Genomic DNA, 20840 nt, shown 5'->3' on the forward strand with positions numbered 1-20840 from the left:
ATATCCTTAAGAGAAGTTTCTGAGAACAAGATCTATGAGGTCACAGACGTTTTTATTGTTCTTAATTCAATGCTATCAAAATATCGCTACATATATTTTGCAGTCCCTCTCAGTCGAGGTAGTTGACACATCAGTCACTTCTAGAAGTTTCCTGCTATCCTTTTGTGACCAAGTCATCCTGTTAACAGTCATTGATCCACCTCACGTTGCCATAGAGGAGTTTGTCAGTTACAGAACTGTAGAGAATGAAGTAGTGTGAGCGGCTTACTACTTTTCATTTGGTACAATGCTTTGACATTCATCTATGTTGTGGTACAAAGTCCCTTCATTTCCACAGACTTAAATGGTGTTCTCTCATATGAATAAGCCTCCATGTGAACACAGGTGGGTTGTTCCCAGTTTTGGCTGCCACACACACAGTGGTATGAACATTCGTGCAACGTCTTTGTGTAGATATGTTTTTATTTCTCTTGGAATGTCGTGTGCTGTGGTGTGCTGATTTGCATTTTAAGTAGCCATTAGGCTCTTGTGCAAACTTTTATTTCCCCCACAGAATGCAGGAGTTTCAGTTGCCCTGCCTCCCCACTGACACTTGGCATGTTCGGTCTTTTTTTTCTTTTCTTTTTTTTTTTTTTTAGTTTTTCGAGACAGGGTTTCTCTGTGGTTTTGGAGCCTGTCCTGGAACTAGCTCTTGTAGACCAGGCTGGTCTCGAACTCACAAAGATCCGCCTGCCTCTGCCTCCCAAGTGCTGGGATTAAAGGCGTGCGCTACCACCGCCCGGCTTTTTTTTCTTTTTTAATATTTTATTATTTTGTGTAGGTTGGGTGCTTTGCCCGAATGTATGTCTGTGCACTATGTCTCCTATGGAGACCATAGGAGGGCTTGGATCCCCTGGGACTGCAGTTCCAGATGGTTGTGTTACAGATGACTGTGAAGTGCCATATGGGTGCTGGGGATTAAATCCTGGTCCTCTGCAAGGGCAGCCGGAGCTCTTAACCATATTCCCTTCCTGTTGCTGTGGCAAAATTCAAGTCAGAAGCAACTTAAGAGAGAAGGGTTTCAGGGGATTCAGTCCATCATGGAGGAGAAGATGCAAGAGCTGGGCAGCACTGTGAGGCAGTGGGAGAGTGTAGCTATACTCTAATTCATAGAGGACCAGGAAGTGGAGAGCTCAGCCTGGGCCAAGAGTGGGTATTGTTTTCATGAACTGCTCTCAGCAACATGCTTCTGCTAGAAGTCCCAAAGGGTCTACAAGCTCCAAAACATCCCAAAGCTAAGGGGCAAGTGTTCAAATGCATGAGCCTGGGGGATATTTTACATTCAATCTCTGTAACATCCACTGATTAAATCATTCTTAGTTCTTACATATATATATATATATATATATACACACACACACACACGTATGTGTATATATACACACATGTCTATATACCTATGTGTATCTATGTGTATATGTCAAGCTGTGTATGATAAATAAAATGCAAACCCACTTAAAGATGTTACTGAAGTTTTGCTAAAAAATTATTTTGATAAAAATTCTCAGTGTTTATTAAAAGCTGAGTGTCCACCTTACAGCTCTGTGTGCATGATGAGGTCTGTGGAATTTATATCCTCATACTCAGAGTAACGGAGAAGCACGAAAATATTCCATAAGACCTGTACTAGTTCATGAAGTAATAGAAAAAATACTGAACAACTATGGGCCAGACCTGGTGGCAGAGCCTATATTGACAACACTCAGGAGGCAGAGGAAGGAGGATCACTTCAAGTTGGAGGCCTGGCAACAGGTATTGACCAATCAGAATATATATGTTGGAACTAGGGATCAACCATAAGAACTTTGAGGGCTGCTCAGGAGTCACACTGGAAGGAAAACCAGGACAGCTAGAGTTTGGTGGGTGGAGTCTGGGCAGCAGCAGCTTATCTGTGTGAAATAGTGTCTGCAGATCCCAGTGTCCAGAGATCACACATAGACCATTCTTCCAGTTGTTGCAGTGCAATGACATGCAGTTCCTGTGGCATAGAGTGTCTATGGCATGCAGCGCAGTATCATACAGTGCCTATGGCACACAATTCAGTGGCATACAGCTCCTGTGGTAGACAGTGCAGTGGCATGCAGTTCCTGTGGCATACAATATAGTGGCATACAGCTCCTGTGGCATACAGCTTCTGTGGTATACAGTGAAGTCAGTGGCATAAAGCTTCTGTGGTATACAGTGAAGTCAGTGGCATACAGCTTCTGTGGTATACAGCTCCTGTGGCATACAGTGCCTGTGGTATACAGCTTCTGTGGTATACAGTGAAGTCAGTGGCATACAGCTCCTGTGGTATACAGCTCCTGTGGCATACAGTGCCTGTGGCATACAGTGAAGTCAGTGGCATACAGCTCCTGTGGTGCACAGTGCAGTGGCATACAGTAAAGGCTGCAGCATACAGTGCCTGGGGCATGGGCTTGGCCTCTGGCCTCCAGTACAGCTGACTCTCCGTGGCCACCTGGTATACACCCCTCTGTCATAAATTTGACTTTAAAATGCTGCGTTGTGCCAGGCAGGCTTCTGCCCAGGTGGCACACGTGTGACCTCCAAGTTGGGTTTTGCCTGAATGAGCTCGCCTCCTCTTCCTTGCCTGGGGACAGGTGGACTGTATGAAGGCTGAAGCCTGATTCTGGCTTCACGGCTCAGTTCTGCTGTTGTTTCCCATTTGCTCCCAGGTAATTCCCTTCATGGTCGGTAGGACAGGATGGAGACTTGTGCCCTCCCAGGGACATCTCACAGGGCCAGGCTGAGGCTTGAGTGGAAGACAGCGTGGGACGTGCTTCGCAAACTGTACAGCACTGCATCCGAAGGAGCACCCGTGTTCCATGGACCAGAAGACTCAGCTGCCTGCAAAGCTGTGGTCTGATTTTCAGCAGCCAGAGGACCCAGAGCTGTCGTTTGCTTTGATATTCCTGGTCTGTCGTAAGATGTGACCATAACACAACTTCAGCTCTGATAGGAACAGAGAGGGCTGGGCTGGGATCCTTTACAGAGTGACAGCATCAGAGCTGGGACAAGCAGCCAGACAACCCCATTCACTTCCCTGTATTTATGAAGCGGGGCTCTGAGAGACCTAAGGTCCTGTAGTGAGTTTCTAGTGCGGTCAGTCGGGTCTTTTGGTCCTGGCTCTTGGCGTCACCACAGGTTTTCATTCACTCAGCAGCATTTATGGGGGCTTTTCTACATGCTGGCTTCTCAGCTGAGCAGTTTTTGGGCAGACGGAACAAGCTGGGTGCAGTTCTGCCCTTAGTTGTACAGAGTCCCGAGAGAACAACCTGTAGAGTGCCGTCTCACAGGCCTGGCCACTTTCCTCGGGGGTGGAGGCAAGTCTATCTATCTATCTATCTATCTATCTATCTATCTAATTCCAGACAGGGTTTCTCTGTGTAGCCCTGGCTGTCCTGGAACTAGCTCACAGAGATTCTCCTGCCTCTGTCTCCCCAGTGCTGGGATTAAAGGTGTGCACCACCACATAATTGATTCTTTTTTTAAATTAAAATAATCTTTTATATGCATTGGTGTTTTGCCTGCATGTGTGTCTGTGTGAGGATATTGGATCCCCTGGAACTTGAGTTACAGACAGCTGTAAGCTGCCCTGTGGTGCTAGGAGTTGAACTTGGTCCTCTAGAAGAGCAGTCAGGCCTCTTAAGCCCTGAGCCATCTCTTAGCCCCTGAGGTGATTCTTGAGTGTGCTAAGAACTATGGCTATGGGGTCAGTGGGCAGCCAAGCTCCCTCACCTCCTCGCCTCCTTTTTCTTTTACAGCCATCTCAGGTGGAGATGTTGAGCCTCACAGAAGAGAAGGAATGTGAGCCACAGGGCTGGTAAGTGCTAGTCACTGATGGGAAATGGTGAAGGCAGGCCCTTGATATTGTGAATGGGCTCATTCAAAGAGACAGAGCAGGGTTCAGGTGCTTGGGAGACCCAGGTTCAAATCCCAGTGTTGCCTTTTCCCAGTTGTGTGACTTGGGCTAGTATTCTCCATGACATTGTGGTCGCTTCATGTGCAAAACAGAGGTGGAGGTCCATACATTATGGGCCTTCGAAGGTGACCCAGTGGCCGAGGTGGAGCCCTTAGCCAGCGCCTGGCACCAGCAAACACCCAGCAAAGCACCCTCTGCTCTGTGCTGGCAGCTACCTGCCAGCAAGGGCTACACAGTGAGACTGTTTTCGAATCCCAAGGTGGAGGAGGGCTGAGGCCTGGATACTGGGCCCCTTCCCCAAGCTCTCTCTCTCTGTCAGTCTGTCTCCTGGGTGGGGCCTTCACACCTGACTGCACAGGGCTTGGCTTCTGCAGGGTCCCTGCTTCGTTGTGGCTTCTGAGTCAGGGATTCATGAAAATCTTCCGGCTTTGAATAGCCTCATGGCTGCTGGGAGGCAAGAGGCTGCCTGTGTTTTGCCAGTCAAATTATTTGGCTTTGTCTGTTCTTTGTCCCAGGCTGGGCAGACATCCACACTGCACCAGGAGCTGTGGGTCTCAAAGGATGGAGGACCCTCATGGCCCGCAGCATAAGCCTGTGCTATGCCCTGTTGGAGCTGAGCGGGGCGTCCACCTGCTAAATCATCCCCTTCCGAGCAGAGTCCGGGCTGAAGGCCTGGGTTCTTGGGCCCGGGCTTCGCCTGTGCCACAGAAGCTGAGGAAGCCTGGAGAGGGAAGATCTTGACTCTCAAAGTCCTGGGAAAGCCTGACTGATCACTTCGTTTGCCTAAACTACGACGAGACTTGAACAGATTTAGAATTGATGGCAATAAGTAAGGCATCCAACGGCTTAGCTACTGACCTCATTCCTTTTAAGTGGTCCGCTTAGACGTTTAATATACTCTATGGAATGGGGATTCGAGCCCAAGGGGCTTATGGGCGTCAACTTTACTTCTGGTTACTTCTTGCCGAAATTGGGACACCACTGGGGCAAAGCTCTCTCTCCAAGGTGAAGCTCTTGTACTGGATAGTTGGTGATATTTGAGTGAGGGACTGTACCGGAGATGTTATTTATGTGGGTTCTTGTGGCGGGCTGAATAGTAGGCTCGATGAATTGGGTTAATAGGTAGAGTAGATGGGGGCCTCTTAATCACCAGGGTTTCACAGCATTTGACAATGATGGTGATGAGGATGCTGATGCTGAAGATGATGATGATAATGGTGATGAGGATGGACATGAGGATGAGGATGATGATACTGATGCTGATGGTGATGATGATGATGCTGATGGTGATGAGGATGATGATGATGATGATTAGACAGGGTCTCATTCTGTAGCCCTTGCCTGTCTTGGAACTCACTATGTTGGCCAGGCAGGACTGAAACTTACAGAGATCTATCTGCCTCTGCCTCCTAGGTGTTGGGATTAATGGTGTGGCCTGCCACATCATGCATTTTAAATAGTTCATTAGAGAGGGGCACAGAGACAGATTAAAGGTAAAAAAATATCCTTTAGTAACACCTGGCACTCACAGGAAGGGAAGCTTGGCTAGGAGCTCCAGCAACAGCCCCTTGATCTATATTCTTAATTAAACATTTTGACGTTGCAAACATTTATAAAACCAATAGTAGACCACACCCCAGCGTGTGCTTGTATGTGAGTAGTTGTAGTGTTCATTAGATGAGTCCCAGAAATGGGACCACTAGGCTGTAGGTACAAATGTATTTCATTGATTGTGTGTGTGTGTACATGCCGCAGCACACATGTGTAGGTCAGACGTTATTTTGCTGAGTTAGTTCTCTTCTTCTACCATGTGTGTTCAGGAGCTAGACCTCAAGAGGTCAGCAGGCTTAGCAGCCAGGGCCCCTTCCTGCTACGCTGTCATGCTGGCCTGGGATAAACATTTTAATAGAGGTTTACTTTTATTACTTTTAAATTTTGAAAATAGGGACTGGAGAGATGGCTCAGCAATTAAGAGTGTTGAACCTGGGCTCAATTCTCAGCACCCACATGGCAACTCACAAGTATCTGTGACTCTGGTCCCAGGGGATCCAACACCTACTTCTGGCTTCCTCAGGTATCAGATACACATATGGTGCACATATATATGCAGGCAAGACACTCATACATATAAAATAATAAAAATATGTGTCTGTGTATGGGTACGTGTGTGCAGTTCCCTGTAGAAGTCAGAAGAGGGCAGCAGACCTCCTGGCGTTGAAGTGTGTGAGCTATGGGTAGGTGGGTGCTGGGAACTGAGCTTGGGTACTCTGAAGGAGCGGCAAGCTCTCTTAACTGCTGAGTCACCTCTCCAGGCTAATGTTTTAAATCTGCAGTGGATAAATTTCAGGTGGGTTTTCGAAAGCAACTGGGTAGTTTCTCTATGTAACCCAGGCTGGCCTAGAAGACACGATATAACCCAGGTAGACTTCCCACTGTAGCTCTTCTTGCATCAGCTTCCTGAGTGCTGGGGTTCCAGGCATGATCGCCACACCCATCTGTATCTTTACAGTCTTAAAACATATGCGGCAGACATGATTGCCTTTTCTGGAGTAGGAGGAGCACAGGCCGCAGTGTTAAGATTTTATTGTTTAAATACTGATTTAATTCAAAGATCTCTATTCTTAGATTAGATTCTCTGATGTTCAGCCTAAATGTCATCTAAGTTCCATCACAGCCTTGACATGGTCACACTATTTATGTGACTTGTCCAAGGTCTTTGAGAAAGTTTCAACTTGATGAGCTCGTCTTCTAGGGCATCAGGTGTGGACAGATATGTTTAATGTACTAGAAAATATGCTGGGCCAGAACCCGAAAGTCAAGGTTTACAATCTCAGATTTGTCTCTTTCCTTCTCTGAGCCTGGGCTGGAACAGATAGAAACGATCTTACTGATGAGCAGCAAGATAGACATGGGGCTGGCTTCAGGATCTCACCCTGTGTGAACAAAGCCAGGCACAGAAAGCCTAAGGGTGGCAGAGCTTCCTCATCTGTGTTCTCTCTTTCAGTAAGCATTCATTCACCAGTGTTCCAGTGCACCCTCTACCAAAGAAGGCTCTCCCATCTCCCATCCTCCACCAAGGAAGGCTCTCCCATCTCCCTCCCTCCACCAAGGAAGGCTCTCCCATCTCCCTCCCTCCACCAAGACTCTTCCATCTCCTTCCTTTTTCTCCCCCCAAAGATCTCTATTGCTTTTTTTCTGCCCAGACCCTGGCCTACCCTCACCCTTCTGTTCCTCCTTTTTACAGATGCCTGCCTTCTGCCCTATTCAGGACAGCTGCTCCTCTCTCTGTAACTGGAGGCCAATTTGTCTGAACTAGATTAGAAGCTGTTTGATGCAAAGAATGGGATGAGGTGAGCAGCATCTCCCCAGCACGCACTTGGCACAGTGCAGATGTGCTCAGCAAATGTCCACTAAACAGAGAAGCATGAATGGAGAGTGTGGCTATGGCCTTGAATGAGGATTTGGTTGAGATCAGCAGTCAAATCTGCAAAGCCCATTCCCACAGGCAGTTAGGGAAATTAAGTAAGAATGGCAGGCAAAATGGCTGCTAAAAATACCAGGGCTGCAGGGTCTTATTTTTCACACCTGGCTTGGCCAGTTTTGTTTATTCAGAATTTTCTCATTTCCATGTAAACCACATTCCCTGATACCAATTTGGCTTTGACTCTGTATCTGCCTTTGCTTTGGTTATTTGGTTAAAACACAATCACACAGACACAGGCAGACAGACAGATACACACACACACACATACACACACACACCCTACTCTGTGCTCAGTGAGCTCCTGGGTTTAGCATTCTGCCATTGCAGAGAGCTACTATTACCAAAGCTACCTGCTCAGGAGGGCAGAAGACCCTGGGATCTGCTCTCTGAATCCTCACTGGTGAGTGCTGTCACCCTCATTTAGTAGGTGTAAAAACAAATTCAGTGATGTGAACTTTTTCATGGTCATCTAGGAAATAGCTGTTGAGTGGAGACTTGAACCTAAGTGGGATTTTCTTCTCACATCGAGTCTTATGTCTCCCACAGGAGGGGTCCACGGCTATCACTTAAATAGCTCTGAAAGCTGCTTCCACGAGGGAGGAGAGAGCCCCAATTTCACCAGACCTGTGTGGCTGATGGGGGATGGAGTGGTGCGGGTGGAAGTTTAGGATATGGGGGCCCTACCCTCACAAATGTGTTTCTTACAAAAGGACATAGCCTGTCCCCTCTGTCATTCACAGGAGACCTTCCAACACACCAGGAACACCTTAGTCAGATGTGACCTCCTGGTTGTGGCTTTTCAGCTTTTAGAAGTGGGAACCATTGAGTTTCTGCTCATTTCAGGCTGTGATGTTCATTTGTAGTCGTCCAGAATGGACCTAGATGGGGATGCAAGAGAAAGCTCAGAGACTGAACCTTCTTGGGTTCTCTGGCTCAGCCACTTTAAGGATGAGGATGTGGGCAGACTCAGGGTCCACAGGCACAGGATAGTGGAGGTCCTGGAAGAACCCACCCACACTGTTTCTGGGGGGGCAATGAAATGAGACTTTAGGGGTGGTGTTGCCAGATGATACTGGGGGAGGGAATGAAATGAGACTGTAGGGGTACAGTTGTCAGAGGGTAAGTTGTCTGCAGGGAGCCAGAGCCTGCCAGGTGAAGGGAGGGAAGACAGACGCAGAGGGTCTGTGGAGCTGCCAGGCTGAACACTGTGGGCTTTTCGAAGATATCCGCCTGGGACGCACACTATGCTGTCTAGAAGGGGTCAGAGCTGAGAGAATGGCCAAATTCAAGCCGCCACAGTAACATCAGGAAGGGCAGAGTCTGGGTCCTATTTCCTCTCACTGCCCTCTTCTCTATGGCTTTTATTCACACTTCCAGCTTCTCAAAGGCTCCTGTCTCCTCCCACTATCTTTCAAGTCCTTTCCACATGCAAATACACCCACACACACACGTGCACACACACACATACGTGCACACACACACGTGCACACACACATATTCACTACTAGGATTTGGACACTATTCCAAGAAACAGCCCATCATTTCTCCCAACAGTTAACACAGGGAAGCTTCCTGTGTAGTTTGTAGGGCTTATCCATCCATCCATCCATCCATCCATCCATCCATCCACCTATCCACTTACCCACCTATACATGCATCCATCCATCGCCATCTATCCTCCATCCACCCATCCATCCATCCATCCATCCACCCATCCACTTACCCACCTATACATGCATCCATCCATCCGCCATCCATCCATCCATCCTCCATCCACCCATCCATCCATCCATCCGCCATCCATCCATCCATCCATCCACCCACTCACTTTGCTTATTGTCCTCATTAACTGAACAGTTGATTTTCTCAAGTTCTCAGAGATAATTCTCAGCTGAATTCTGTCTCTAGAATCTCTCCCATCCTGTGGTGACAAGTACTATCACCAGCAGTTTCTCAAATACCCTCAAAAAGGCTGAAATTACCACTCAAACAGTATTTTATAAGACAATTAACACTGCACTCATCCCCCACTGCCTGGTTCTCTAGCTTTCAGCTTTTGTCTCACTGTGAATATTGCTATCCCTATAGAGTTGGTTTTGCTGCCATGAAGACATCAGGGAGAGAAGTCTGGATATAGTGTACCTGGGTTAGCGTCATGCTTGTATATCGTACCAACTAGAGTGTGTGACTTACTCGCTATGAATCTCCAGTCTTTTTAAATGTGTGAGTGAGATGTTCATACCAAATTCCAAAGCCATAAGAATGAGATGGGATAATATTATAAAGCGCTTGGCATGCAATACACAGATAATTACAGCACTAATCCGCATATACAGGCATTTCCGTGACCCACTTTCTTTGCTCAACTTCACTTCATAGGTTCCCTGTCATGTTGCTCACTGCTCATATTCTCTCCTTTGATGTCCGCATGCTTCATTCGCCTTCACCATCGTTATAGTTAACTCAGGCCTTTCCTTGGAGCTGGACATTTAAGCTATTTCTAGTTCTCGAGTATACATGATGTGATTAATATTTTAGAAAGTAATTTAAAAAAAATAGTCAATCATAGTTTGGTCCAACACACTTTTTGTCTCAAGCTTGTATAAAATCTCGTTGTGATGAGTTCCACGGGTACGGAAGTCTGGCTGTTAGTGTTCTCCAGGGATCGTCCAGTGCTGGGTGGAGATTCAGCAACAGCAGACAGTAAGGACTCCCTACTTTGTGGCTGAAGGGAAGTGGGTACAGAGGAAGGTTCTGTTGACTGGTGGGAACGTTTAGCCCTCCATCTAGACATGCTTGCGATAGGCCAAGCACCTCTGTGCACACACGCATTTAGCCCTCTGGAACTTGTATACAGGTTGAATTGAGTTATAAGAGCTAGTGGGACAAGCATAAGATAAAGCCTAGCAGCCATAGCTACTAAGTCGCCAGGCCATGATTAGGGGGCTGGCTGGCAGCCCAAAGAGCGCCTCCTACACCCTTGGGCTGGAGTTACAGGTGGTGTGAACTACCCGCGTGTGTGCTGGAAACCAAACCTGGTTCTCCACAAGGTGAGTATCCAGTTTTAACCACTAAACTATCTTTGCAGGCCCAGGCTTTCAACTGATTTTTGACAAGAGGACCAAGACCATCCAGCGGGGTAAAGAACCGTCTTTGTGACATATGGTATGGGAACTGCATGCCTATGAGTCTGAGAATGAACGGGGCCCGTACCCTACATAACATGGAAAGATTAATCCAGAATCCACCAAACATCTACGTAAGAGACAAAGCTGAGGAAAGTCTTAGAGGAGGAATATATGAGGAAGTGTGCATGTCCTTGGCTTGGTAATGGTTTCTTCCACACGATACCAGAGCCTAGGCAACAGCAATGACAAAAACTGATCCAGAGGGCGTTCTCAAAATCCAGCGCTTCTGTCCATCAGAGGATGCGGCTAGACGGGAAGATAATCCTCAGGGTGGGAGAGGGTACCTAAAATTTATCTGATACACACATATGAAGAACCCTAAAACTGACAGCAACAGCAACACAACAACAAGCAGACTAAAAATGGACTAAGGGCTTGGGTAGACATTCTTCCAAACAGGATATATACATGGCCAAAAGGCACATGAAAACAAACTCAACCTCACTGGTCACTAAAGAAATTTTATCAGAAATATAGTTAGCAAATAAAACAATACCACCACCATTGCCACAGCCAATAAAACTCTTACAGTTGGCTAGTGCTTGGTACCTACTAGGATAAGTAAAATAAAAATATGGAAAATCAGAAGTGTTAGAGATTGTCTTAATTTCTTTTCTTTTTTTATTTTTTTGAGACAGGGTTTCTTTGTGGCTTTGGAGCCTGTCTTGGAACTAGCTCTTGTAGACCAGGCTGGCCTCGAACTCACAGAGATCCGCCTGCCTCTGCCTCCCGAGTGCTGGGATTAAAGGTGTGCGCCACCACTGCCTGGTGAGAGTGTTTTAATTTCTTTTCCTGTTTATGTGGTAAAACTCCTCTGACACAATCAATTTAAGAAAGTTTATTTGGGCTCATGGTTCAAGGGTATAGTCCATCATGGGACTGGTGGGAGAGTCAAGGGGACAAGAAGCAGCTGGTCGTACTTTGTCCTCAACTCAGGAAGCAAAGAGTGATGAGCGCAGGCTGCGGCTGGGCTCCCATTCTCCACTCAGGTAGCACAGGATCCACCTGGGAGCGGTGCTTCCCGCAGTGGGTGGGGCTTCCCATGATGGGGGGGGGGGCGGGTGCTGCCTGCAGTGGGCGGGCCTTCCCATTTCAATTATGGAATTGGAGGCCTGTCTCCAGGGTGATTCTAGGTTTTGTCAAATTAACAACACTAAGCATCCAGAGATGATGTGAAGTTAGACGTGTCATTCATTGGTGGTTGCTTTAAGACACTACAGCTACAGGTGAAGATAATTCGGTAGTTCTTCAGAAAGCTAAATATAAATGGCTGTGGTGGGACACACCTGCAATCCCAGAACTTGGGAGACAGAAATAAGAGGTGGGGGTACATGGTCACCCTAGGTTACACAGTGAGTTTGAAGCCAGTCTGGGCTATATGAAACCCTGTCTCAAAACCTTAAAGAATAAAAAAGCCAAATATGTATATTTTATCACATAGCTCATAATTCCTCTCCTAGGAACCAAAGAATATAAAACACATTTCCAAACAAAGTAAAGAGGGTTCCCTGTGCCATTACATTCTTAGTGTGTGTGTTTGCAGGTGCGCAGTGCATTTGGAGTTCGGAGGACAACTTTGAGCGTTATTTCTCAGCAGTGACATCCACCTATCTCCTGAGACAAGGGTTCTCATTGGGACCTGCGGCTCTTTGACTAGGCTGGTCTGACTGGGCAGCAAGCCCGCAGGGAGGCCCTATCTCCACCTTCTCAGCATTGAGAGTATAAGCATGTGTCACCACGTCCAGGGTTTTAGTGACTGCTGGGAGTTGAACTCAGGTCCTTGGACTTGTGTGGAAAGCACTTTCCTGACCTGAGTGGTTTCCCTTAAGCACTGTAATGCCCCTATTTAGAATACCTGAGATTGGGGGCTGGAGAGATGGCTCGGTGGTTAAGAACATTAATTGTTCTTGCAGAGAACCCAGGTTCAATTCCCAGCACCCACATGGTGGCTCACAACCATCAGTAACTCCAGTCCCAAGGGATCCAACACACTCTTACGGTTTTCATAGGAACTGCACACACTTGGTACACAGACAAATTCTTATATCACACAATAAAAAGAAATAAAAGATAATGTAAGATACACACATGAGGGGAGTATTACAAAAAAGAGGAATATAATTTTGACACATGCTCCCTCCTGGATGAGCCTTGGAAAAATGCTAAGCGAAAAGATACAAACGGACAGATACGATATAACTCTTTATTCATAAATGTAAATTTGTAGATTAGTCCATATCAGGGCCTGGTGGCTGGTATGTAGGGGCCATTTTCTGAAGTTTACAGTTGATAGTGAGGAAGATTTGGGGATTCTTATACAGGGCTGACCACACTAAATGCGTCAACTCCTTTCCCTTTCAGAGTTGCCAAAGGCCAGACCACAAATGTGAATTCTTACCTTTCAGGGCGGATGTCTGACCTCCCAGGTGATCTCATTCTTGTTGACAGAGGGTTTCATGCTACAGCTCAGGCTAGCCTGGAACTCCTGGACTTCCCCCTGCCTCAGCCTTCAGAGCATCAGGATTGTAGACATGAGCCACCAACGCCCCTTTCCATTGGATCTTGAGTGTTATTCTTCTCATCCAGGCAATTCTGCTTCAGGATTGACGAAGGGGGTTGATTCCAGGAATTATTGTGGCTCTAGTCAGGAGGAGAGGAGGCCAGAGCAGATTCAGAACAAGAGGATCCGAGGCTGAGGTGCACCTCTGAGACTTGGGGGCCAGTGGATTAGTCATGGGTATATAAACAAATCAAGACTGGGGTCATTGGCAGGAGGCCTGAGGATCAGCACCCAGCCCTCAGCTACCCAGCATGACTAGGAAATCTCGGCTCTCACCGTGGAAGGCATCAGACCTCTCATCCCTTGGATTCCTACTGAATACCTACTATGTGCCTTGTGTTGGCAGGATCCTGGGGCTACAGAGCAAATGAAGTAAGGGTAAAATATTCATACATGCTTAGACATGAAAAATCCTCAACAAAGGCATGCTAGAAAGCCAGGCACAGGAGGCCACCATATAGTGTTCGGTTCTGATTACATGAAATGTTCAGAGAGAGTAATTGCACAGACCCAGGAGACAGGGGGCTGGGATCGACTGCAGTGGAAGAGGGGATCGATGAGGGATGATGGAGAATGTTCTAAAGCTGTGCTGTAGTGATGGTTCATACAACCATAAATGCACTAGAATCAGTGCAGTGCATTTAGGGGAAGTTTGTGGTGGTACATTATAGGGCAAAAGCAGCTTCTTGTTGTTTTTGTTTGCTTCCTTTTTAACCACAAGACTCTGCTTTTCTTCTATGGAAATATGGACAGCTGTCAGGGGCAGGGACCAGGAGACTCTTCATTTAACTCTGAGGTGAAGCCGGCATTTGTCAGCACTCAGGGCAGGTGGGAGCCCAGAGGAGTCCATTTCTACCATAGAAAGTGCAAGCTTGGTCTCACTGTACCTTCCACTCCAGCCTCTAGACTTTTTCTCTTCTCACACTGATTCTTATTCGCCTGCCGGGCTTTGAACCTGGCTGGTTAGCAAGAGGAAGGTATGCTGGGCTAGAGGGTACCTGGTTGCAGCCATGTTCCGAGCAATGGACGGGAGCTGGGAAGATAGAATATGGAACTTGGCAGTCGGGGCCTGGAGTTGATGCGGGCCTGTGTGTATGTATTCTGTCTGTGTGTATGTATCCCTGCAGGCCAGAAGAGGGCACCAGACCCCATTACAGATGGTTGTGAGCCACCATGTGGTTGCTGGGAATTGAACTCAGGACCTTTGGAAGAGCAGGCAAAGCTCTTAACCTCTGAGCCATCTCTCCAGCCCCCCCTGCCTCCAGTTCTTAATGTGATGTGAGTGACTTCTGGGTACCTGAGTGGTCCTCTCTAGAGCTAATTGTGTTGGTCCCTCCTATTGTCTCTGGGCAGCTCAGCAAACCAAGAATTAACATCTGACCCAGTAAGGGACAGGCAGGACCTTATCAGTGTCTGTGTCATTTGGTCCGCTACCCTGGTGAGCTTTTGTTTGTTTGACTGCTCTGTTATTATCATTTCTTTTTTTCTCTCGGTTTTTCAAGACAGGGTTTCTCTGTAACTATGGAGCCTGTCCTGGAACTTGCTCTGTAGACCAGGCTGGCCTCGAACTCACAGAGATCCACCTGCCTCTGCCTCCTGAGTGCTGGGATTAAAGGCATGAGCCGCTACTGCCCAGCTTGAGTGTTCTATTTTATTTTATTTTATTTTATTTATTTATTTATTTATTTATTTATTTATTTATTTTGGTTTTTCGAGATAGGGTTTCTCTGTAGTTTTGGAGCCTATCCTGGAACTAGCTCTTGTAGACCAGCCTGGTCTCGAACTCACAGAGATCCGCCTGCCTCTGCCTCCCCAGTGCTGGGATTAAAGGCGTGCGCCACCACCGCCCGGCTTCTATTTTATTTTGGAGATAGGTTTTGGTTATGGTATCCAGGCTGGTGGCACTGAACCTCTATCTCCTGACCCAGCTTGTGGCATATTGATTGATTGATTTTTTTTAATGGTCATTCCACCATTTTCTTGGTCTCAGGACTCTAAGGTCTGGAGGTAAGTTGTTTGGGATGTAGCTCATGGCTGACTTAAACTCTGGTCTTCGGTTTCTTCTTGTTAGGTAGCCGCTTAACTCTTGGGGATGAGGCTGACTTGGGCATAGTCCAGCTCCTTAGATAGTGGGGATCTGGACTTGAGACCCAGTTCTGATACGGGAGAAATTGTTTGCAGCATGGATATGGGAAGAGGGAGTTTGGGATGATTTCCTTTGAATGAAGGCCTTTCCCCAGGGAGCTGGGTGGTTCCAACCTGCCCAGGAGCCCGGGACAGCCTTGTCTGTGGGCAGTGCCCTGGAGGTGAGTCACAGGGGAGGAAGACTGCTCCTCTAAGGAACGAGGCCACCCACAAGGCTTCATTATCTAGCACAATGTAAAGTAATTGCCTCCATTTAGCCAGTGCCTAATATGAGCCTGGCACTGTGGGAGGTGCTTCCTCGGCTTTATCCCACTTAATCCAGCAACACAGCAAAAGGTGGGCAGTATTATTCTTGTTACTGAAGAGGAAACCGAGGCTCAGGGAGAGGCAGCCTGGTAGTGTGCATCCCTTCCCTTCAGCTCAAGATCAGTCTCATTCCCTGCCTCTCTTAGGGCTGTCTCTGTCCTGTGTCCACTGCTTGCCTCATGGACTGTGGGCCTCAGAGCATCAGGTGCTGTACTAGCCCAGAGCTCCTGCAACCCAGGAAGCTGGTCCTACTGGGCTCTGTGGGTTGGTCCACAGAGTTGATCTCCAGACTGGACCAAATAACAAAGTTAAAGAGGAACTCAACCAACGTCACAAGGGGTAAAGTGAGCCCTGGCCCTCACATTGCCCTTCAAGGTCAACGTGGGGACCCTTTAAAGGTCATAAGGAAACAACCCAGTGAGTTTGAGAATGAGGTATCCACAAGCCACTGTAGTCAGAGGCTGCTTGTTTGTTTCCCAACTGCCCAGACTCCCAAAATAATCACACAGAAATCTATATTAATTACAGTACTGTTTGGCCAATAACTTAAGTGTATTTCTGGCTAACTCTTATATCTTAAATTAACCCATTTCTATTAATCTGTGTATTGCCATGTGGCTGTGGCTTACCAGCAAGGTTCCGGTGGGCTCCAGCAGAGGCGTCTGTCTCCTGTGGGCAGCTACATGGCTTCTCATCAACTCTGCCTTCTTTCTCTTAGCATTCAGTTTAGTTTACCCACCTAGTTCTATTCTGCTAAGCCATTGGCTGAAACAGCTTTATTCATTAACCAATAAAAGCAACACATATACAGGACTTCCCACACCAAGCTACCTGCTAGTTTAGCCAGGAGTTTCTCTTTCAAACAACTCACTTAAAGACAAAACATGCAACCCTCCCTTTATTTAAAAAAGAAATGCTGGCTGGGAACTCACTGTCTCTAGATCATCTATCAGGTATTTTAACAACCGTGCTCATCCGTGTGCGCCCACCGTTGCTTGGGTGCTGTGTGCCAATGTTGACCACACTCTGTGCCCCACATGCTCCATATTGCTCCCAGGGACCCTTTCAAACTTCTTCATCCTGTTTCCTGTGTGTTTTGTCACACGATGCTAAGAGTCCTGGAGGGTGTGGGAAGGGCACAGAGTTTCATGTTCTTGATTCAAAGAACACTTGTGTCATGCTGACAGGAGAGCTATAGTGAACTAGTGAATGTGGGGTTCAGGTCGTGTGTGTGTGTGTGTGTGTGTGTGCGTGTGTGTGTGTGCACATTTCATAATGCTCATATTTCATTGGCCAGAACTGGCCACATGGTGTAACCTTCCTGTAAGGAGGCAGGAAATGCAGACTCCCCAGTACCCAGGGAGGAAGAACAAAATGCCAGCATCCCCAGAGAGGAATAACTACAACCTGTTCTACCCGTGAGAGAGCTGAAGCTCACAGAGTTGAGTGGACCAAAGTCACACTGATGGGCAGTAGTTAGGCCAGGATTTGAACCCAGAGAGGCTGATATGGGGCTCTCTCTCCATAGTAAGATTCCTAATTTAATCATGCCTGTGAAGACCCTATTGCTACACAAAGTCAGAGTCACAGCACCAGGGATTAGGAAGTGGATACTGATGATGTCATTATACAGTCTACCACTCCATCTGGGAGAGCTCTTACCTGGAAACTATCTTTGGTCTGTTCCTTTTTGGGGTCCTGATCTCTTTCTGCATTGAAAATTATCCACTTGTCCTGGTTTGCTCTTTTCTGCTGGAATCACAGCTTCCTGGGTGGGAACTACGGCTGATCCATCTTCTCCTAAGCGCTGGGCAAAGGCAAACAATACAATTGTGAAAGTGGTGGAATGAGTTAAAGATGCCCAGGCGTTAAGAGCGCTGGCTGCTCTTGCAGATGACCTGAGTCCAGGTCCCAGCATCCACACTGGGTGGCTCGCAATTGCCAACAACTCCAGCTCCAAGGGATCTGATGTCTTTGGCTTCCAAGGGAACCCGCACACACACGTGCACACCCCCATACGTAATTAACTCTAAAAAAAAATCTTAAAAAGAAAGTGAACAGGGGCAGGAGAGATGGCTCAGTGGTTAAGAGCACTGGCTGCTCTTTCAGAGGTCCTGAGTTCAATTCCCAGCACCTATTTGGTGGCTCACAACCATCTATAATAGGACCTGATGCCCTCTTCTGGCCTGCAGGTATACATGCAGTGCACTCATATATAAAATATAAATAAATATTTTTTTTTAAAAAAAGAACAAAGTGACAGAATAGATTAAGTTCAAAGTTCCCCTGAGGGACAAGAAGCTACTGCGGCGAGGGATGGGTTTGGAATTGGCAATGGGGCTGCCCAAATTAACCATCATCTTGAGCATGAAGAATGGATGGGCAGCAGTCTCCCAGGGCTCCCGTAGACTTCTGGCCCTACTATTGCTTCATGCCTACCCATGGAGGAGGTGAGAGCCGAGGAGAAAGCTGGCAGGCTTCTCCCCAACACGTTTGATTCATTGACTCATATGGAAATGTTTATTGGCTGTCTCCACATTAGTAACATCCTCGCCTGGAGCAGCCATGGCCTCGGGAACCTCTTTTTGGTGCCATGTGGAAAGGCTTCAGATCACGCCTACATGTTCGATGCAGAGGCCAATTCCAAACAAACCTTGAATCTCAGGGTCCTCGCAGAGCAGCGGGGTGTCTCACCTACTTCATAGGGAGAAGACAATATGACACTCAAGGTATTAATAGAGAATGGTTAGGGGAGAGTGGTTGGCAAGAACTCTGCAGGTAACTGCTGCAGAGTTGACCCGTGTGTGTGTGTGTGTGTGTGTGTGTGTGTGTGTGTGCGCGTGTGTGTGTGTGTGTGTGTGTGCGCGTGTGTGTGTCAGGCCCATGACTGGGGATGGGTGGGAACATATGTTGGAATGAGCAGTAATCAGGGAGTGGGGAATGCATCCAAATTCCAGCTCTGCCATCACCTCCCTGTGTGATCTGGCAGGTCTGGCAGGCCACCAAGTCTTCTGGTTCCAAGGTGAGGGGGTGGAATCCGAAGGTCTCCAGGGCATTGATGAATGCTATCAGTTGAGAGAGCCCTTGGCTAACTTCTTCAATGAACTAACATTCCTACAGTCTCCTTTTCTACCAAAGAAGCAGCCGCCTTTTCTTCCTGCTGTGCACTTGAATAGGGAACAGAAGGCATTTTCGCCTTGGTTTCTAGGCTCCTCCCCTCTCAAGCTGGCAAGGAGCTCCAAGAAAACCAATTTATCCTAGCCAGGTTGCCGGAGGCTTGTGATTTCAAATGGCCAGTCAAAGAACTTTTTTTTTCTTTAAATTTATAAATCTCATAATTAGATAGCAAATGCAGAAGAGACAGGCAAAATAAGATTAAAAATCTTATAATCCCATATTTGCAGAGGATCACTTTTAAGATTCTGGCAGATGTCTTTCCAGATTTTTTTTTCTATATGCATTTAATTCAGTTTTAAGTTTGTTTTTGAGATAGCGTCTCACCTTGCAGTTTAAGCTGACCTGGAATTTTTGGCACTCTTCCTGTCTCTGCCTCCCAAGTGCTAGGATTACAGGTGTTCACCACATCTCACTTTATGTATGAATTTTAATTAAAAATTAATCCATATAACCGTATCCAAAAACTTTTTCACAGGAGCCCAAGCATTCTTACTTTTAGAGCAAACAGGAAGGATGCCCACATTACTGAGGGGTTGGCGAGGTCAGGGGTGGAGGAGGGGGGGGAACTGTGCCTGAGAAATGTCTAGGTTGAGATTTGTAGACAAGTGAATCTCCCCAAAAGTGTTTGATACAAAAGAAACAGCATATGAGGCAGGCAAGATGGATTGTGGGTAAAGGTTCTTGCTGTGCAGGCCCAGTGACCTGAGTGTGATCCCCAAAACCTACCTAAAGGCAGAAGGACAGAACTGACTCTACCAAGCTGTCCTCTGAAATCCATATGTGCCGAGGCACATACATGCACATATGTGAAAAGAACAGCACAAGAGAAGACCCCGCAGCATGTCACGCTGAGGGCAGAGAAAAGCTCCATGTGGCTACCATTTGGAGGGCAGGTAAGCAACAGGACAGTCGGACAGTAGGAAAACCGTATCAAAACGCCGTAACTTACGAACAGAAATGCGTTTCTCATAATTTTGAGCCTGGGAATTTGGCATCAAGATGCTAATTAGAAGGGGTGATCCTTCCTGGTTCACACTTTGTGACTTTCCCCTGTCTCCCCCAAAGGTGGAAGGGATAATGAGTTCCCTTGAGCTTATTTTATGAGGCGCTGGTCATTTCCCAGAAGGCCTCGCCTCCTAATGCTATTGCTTCCGGGTTGAGGTTTCAATGTGCAGACCTCATAGGAGAATGACAAAATGTTCTAGAAAGTGCACTCTGGCCTTCAGCATAGAGTGGATCAGAACTGCTGAGAAGGGAGAGGGACAAGCTAGGAGGTTGTTGCCATCTTCGCCGTGACGAATGCGGCAGTGATCAAGGCCATTCCGCGAGGGTGGAATTGGGAATCTGAAGGATCATTTAAGGACAGACCTTGGGGAGTAGGAGAAATACTTGAGGATAATTCCATCTTCTATGATCAGGTGATACAGAACCCAGAATGGCTGTGTGGCTTTGGAAGAGGAAGATGACAGTGTTCAACTTGGGACAGGCTCAATGTGAGGTTACTGTGCGGAGCCCCATCTGCGTGGTAGTTTCCAGTAAACACTCAACCCACAGAAGAGACACGGGCCCCATGTGGCTGCTGGGATCTGAAGATGAAGAGGATGCAGCCATCAAGTCCCTTCTCTATCAAGACTTTTAAGAATCAGAAAGAAATCCCGCGCACCTGTAGTCATGGAAGTCACAGAGAAACACATTGCTAAGAGGGCTGTACCTACGTACTCTCTCGCTTTCTCAGGCGTCGTCGTTTAACTCAGAGAAGAGGCCCGCAAATTTCCCAAGGTCATCCAAAAACACCATCAGTGGCAGAAGCAACTGGACTCTAGTCTTAAAAAAAAAAAGCTTTTGTTACATTTTAAAAATTGTATGTTTGTGTGTCCGCGCGCGCCGCAACATACGCGTGGAGGTCCGAGGACAAACTAAAAGGAATCGGTTCCTTTTACACTACGTGGGTCTCGGGATTGGCGGCAGGTGCCTTTACCCGCGGTTTGGATCCAGTCTTGACTGGCCGTGGGGGTTGGG

The sequence above is a fragment of the Microtus oregoni genome, unplaced genomic scaffold (assembly GCF_018167655.1).
Source record: "Microtus oregoni isolate MIOR12 unplaced genomic scaffold, Mior012 000017F_ref0000208, whole genome shotgun sequence".
Taxonomy (NCBI): Eukaryota; Metazoa; Chordata; class Mammalia; order Rodentia; family Cricetidae; genus Microtus; species Microtus oregoni.